A 5,000-nucleotide genomic window follows, 5' to 3' on the forward strand; every position below is an offset into this window, starting at 1 on the left:
CGTAATGACTGCCATTACTAACAGCCCCCCATTTTAGCAGAGATTTTGTCCTAAAACAGGACAAGAACTCTGCAAGCAAGGTCTGAAGCCACTAGCCTTAATGATTCCTCCCTCAGTGAGTCTCACCACGATAATGGATAAATATCTAAGCTGCAACTAGGGTCATCATTTTACGGTATTTTGACTGTAAATTAACTTTAAGTGCCACATAGAAATAAGTATGCTGGCTGTGAGGCAGCAACTGAAAAAATTAAAAAATGCAAAATTGAAAATTTAAAGTTAAAAAAAAATGGTTAAAGTTAAGTGACCTAGTGCAGTGGTAGGCATAAAATTAAAGAAAATTGGCATATATGCAAAAAAAAAAAGGATAAAATAAATACATGAAAATAAATTCAATGCAAATAATGATGCCAAGATGGCTCCTCAAGTTTATCTACCTGGGGGGACACCAAGGCCAATAAATATTTTTTCATACAAACTAAATTTACCTACTGACTATGGCTACGCTATGGACATGGCACTGTGCATTGGGCACTAATGCCGGGAGAACACATCTCTCTCATACGAGTTCTTTAGGCGCTTGACTTTCCAGTTGTAGTTCTGGAGGTCTATGCCGCACCTCATGAGCCCTTTATTCCCATTACGTAGCTCAGTCAAGTAGTTTAGATGGTTATGGTCCGTTAGGAATGTCTGTGGGAAAACATGGTCAGCGCGATAGGAACCAAGGTGCTCAAGAAATGAGCCCATGCCTGAGAGTTCTTTCTCTTGAGTTTGGAGTTTTTCCCATGTCTGGAAGAAATTTATGCTGCCATTTAAGTAAACTCCACAGTTGGGAATTCCTGCTTGCACCTGGTGAAGCCAAAAATGAATTATGAGTATGGTCAGAGGTCGTGACTCCTCTGCCATGAAGTGGGAACCTTCGTCCTTCTGAAATGTGGCTAGGAAGCCATACCAATAAAAGAATTGTGTCATCCCTGTAACAATTATGGATGGGGTAAGTTGGAGCGAGGCCCTTGGCACTATTTTCTTAGAGTTACCGATGACTTGGCACGGATGGCAAGAGGTTGCGGAAGCCTTAACACCCTTCTGCAAGCCTGGCCGGAAAAAATGGGGCTGCAGCAGTTGGGTGGTGCGCTTCACCCCAGAGTGCCCTCCCAGTCCCTCATGGGCCATTCGTAGCACCGACAAGCGGGAATTATGGGGGACAACTACATGCTGGCGCAGGGCCTCAGCAGGATTGCGAGAACCTCGGGTGATCTTAAGGGGCACCTCATCCTTTAGCAGGAACTCAGCCGTAGAGGGGTTATTCATTCCCACCTCGTTCGAGTTGGCGGGTGCCCTGTTGTTTACCAATGTCTCATCCAGCAGTGGGAACCTGATGAGCTTTGTCTGGCTCCTTGGGGTCTCGGCGCTGATGGGTGGTTCACCTCTTGCCTGCTCTGAGACCTCTGGCCTGGTGATTGAGATAGCCCTATCTCCAGTGGTGTTCAGTGGCACAGTTTCACCCGGAATGAATTTGTGGGTACTCGGCTCAGACTCATGGTGGGAAAGGGGAGACCCCTGGCCCTCCCCTGAGGTCTCTGGCATGACGCTTGGAGTAGCCCTATCCCCTGTGGTGGAAAGTGGCACACCTTCACCAGAATCAACTTCTGGCGTACGAAGCTCAGACTCACTGCTGGAGGAGGAAGACTCTTGGGCCTCCTCACTTAGCCAAGCTACCTCACCAAGGTCAATGTCACCGAGCCAGTTGTCTTCCCATGCAGGTTGCGTCCTAACAGTTTTAGGCTCCGGCTTGGCAGCCTTCATGCACCTGAGGGGCACTCGCTGTACACCCTTCACGGGCTTTTGACCCAAGCTTGAGTTGTAGCCCTCACGTGCGAGATCACTCCCTGCCCCCAGTCCACACTTCTTGCCGAGCTGGGACATGGTCGCCTTCAGTTTCGCTGTAGGGAGTTCCTTGGTGAACCCTTCAATGCACTGGTTCTCTCTGCAGTTGTCCTGCTGGTCGTTGGCACCATTAGGTTGAGGTAGCGAGGTACTGAGCTGGGCTAATCGAGCGTCTATTTCCCGCTTCTTTAATTCATACGCTCTTTCTCTTTCATACCGCATCCTTTCTTGCTCTGTCCTTCTCCGGGCTTTGTCTTCATTCATGAGCTCCCGCACATACCTTCGCAATGCTTCTCCCTCATAGCCTTGTCGTTCTGCCAAATCCACAAATGAGCTAATCTCAGCAGCAGTCATTTTGCTAATTTTTGTGGAGAGAGCAACAAGAACAAACTCCACAGCACAAGGTACGGTGTTGACCGTGCAAGAAATTACACGGAGGGGAAAGACGCTCTAGCCTTACGCAAGAGTCTCATGGAAGGAAGGATGAAGATGGAGCTGGGGAAAATGCACACAGGCTGTGAAAAATGCCCTTCGAGAAAGAATTATCACCAAATATAGCAAGCCTTGCAAGTAATTTAACAGGAGCCTAACTTGAAAACCAGCGCCACGAAAATGGGTGAGCTTAGGCTGTCCGGTTGTAATGCATCCAAAAAGTAATGATATATATGACAACTGTACTACACAATAAAAAATGGAATCACCACTATACAGTAGATGACCCTCTGGGCTAGTCAGGGAAAAATGAGGTCACAACTATGGGTGACACTATGCTGGACGAAATAAAATGGAATCACAACTATGGGTGAACCTTTATACTAGTCATAAAAAGAAATGGAGTCACCACAATGGGTGAATCTCTATGCTAGTACAAAAAAAAATGTAAACACAACAATGGGTGAACCTCTATGCTAGTCTTTTGAAAAAATGAAATCACAACAATGGGTGACTCTCTATGCTAGTCATAAAAAAATGGAATCACAACAATGGGTGAATCTCTATGCTAGTCATAAAAAAAATGGAATCACAACAATGGGTGAATCTTTATGCAGTCATAAAAAATGGAATCAACAATGAATGACCCTCTATGCTAGTCATATAAAAATGGAATCACAACAATGGGTGAACCTTTATACTAGTCTTAAAAAGAAATGGAATCACCACAGTGGGTGAATCTCTATGCTAGTCTTTTGAAAAAATGAAATCACAACAATGGGTGAATCTCTATGCTAGTCATAAAAAAAAAGATGGAATCACATCAATGGGTGAAACTCTATGTTAGTCTTTTAAAAAAAATGGAATCAAAACAATGGGTGACCCTCCTATGCTAGTCTTAAGGAAAAAAATGGAATCTCCACGATGTGTGACCCTCCTATGCTAGTCTTAAGGAAAAAAATTGGAATCTCCACGATGTGTGACCCTCCTATGCTAGTCTTAAGGAAAAAAATGGAATCTCCACGATGTGTGACCCTCCTATGCTAGTCTTAAGGAAAAAAATTGGAATCTCCACGATGTGTGACCCTCCTATGCTAGTCTTAAGGAAAAAATTGGAATCTCCACGATGTGTGACCCTCCTATGCTAGTCTTAAGGAAAAAAATTGGAATCTCCACGATGTGTGACCCTCCTATGCTAGTCTTAAGGAAAAAAAATGGAATCTCCACGATGTGTGACCCTCCTATGCTAGTCTTAAGGAAAAAAAATGGAATCTCCACGATGTGTGACCCTCCTATGCTAGTCTTAAGGAAAAAAATTGGAATCTCCACGGTGTGACCCTCCTATGCTAGTCTTAAGGAAAAAATGGAATCTCCACGATGTGTGACTCTCTCTTCTAGTCATAAGAAGAAATGGATTTGTAAAAGTGTGTGGGTGCGTTCTTGCAACACCACCACTTGCAACTCTGTGACTTTAAAGCAAGTTTGTATTTATACTTAAAGTATAACAAATTAAAATAAAACAGACAATGTCACTGAGATTGCTTAATGCTTCGTTAAGAACATCAGCCCCTTTACACACTTTCCCTTTAATAAAAACAAAATGAGTTTAGAAAATTACACCTCCAAATATTTTATCTAAATGATCCTATACCCTGACTGAAAAATTTAAATTGAATGTGATATCATAAATCCTTTATCTTTAGGTTAACCATATTACACAGTCTAACGAAAATTATCCCCTTCAAAAAAATGTACATAAAAATAATATCCCGCGAGAAAGTAATAAAAAGAAATTACATACCCTTACTTGTCAAAAGGAAAAATTGAAAAAATGAATGCCACGTGTGCTTACGGTTACCCACACAGGAAATTAACACGTGTTTTAGTCTACCACGGTTTCTTCCTAAAATTTCGTAAATTTCAATTCAGTTTTAACACAAAATTAAACAATCACTCACTGCACAATATATATGAATGAAAAATTTATCCCTATCAATAATGTACATGAAAATAAAATCCCACGAAAGTAACAAAATTAAATTAAGAACCCTTACTATCAAAAGAAAAAAATCGAAATAAGGAACGCCACGTGTTCTTACCGTTACTCAACAGAATTATGCCTCACTGCCGTAAAACGTTTACGTGAATCGTAAGCCAAAAGTTCCGATATGAGACTAGCCGGTATCCTAGCACTAAAGATAAATGATAAAATATTCCATGCACAAGATTAAATAATTGATGTGCGTGAATCACTTACCAATGTACAATAATTTGACTAAAATCTCGGGTCTGCATAGAATTGGTAAACAATTGACAAAGATAATAATTGCAGACAATATTAAACCTTGGCTTCGTCCGGAAACACGGCGATGGGCTGAGTTATATCATGTTGGCCATGTTTTGAAATGAACACGTGCTCAGCCTGCCACGCTTTTTGTCCTAAAATATCGTAAGTTTCACTTCACTTATTTTCTTTTTTAAACACAAAATAACACAACAAGACATCCACTTAATGCACAATATATATAATAAATGAAAATTTTAACCACTTTGATAATAAACACTCAGAAAAAAGAAACAGAACACAAATTCTTTTCACGCGGTTGGCTATCCTGATAAACAATAGGACTAATATCTACCACGCGGTTTTCAAAACAAAAGGGTTCGCGGTACGAACACGC

This window comes from Palaemon carinicauda, chromosome 12 (genome assembly GCF_036898095.1).
Source record: "Palaemon carinicauda isolate YSFRI2023 chromosome 12, ASM3689809v2, whole genome shotgun sequence".
Classification (NCBI taxonomy): domain Eukaryota; kingdom Metazoa; phylum Arthropoda; class Malacostraca; order Decapoda; family Palaemonidae; genus Palaemon; species Palaemon carinicauda.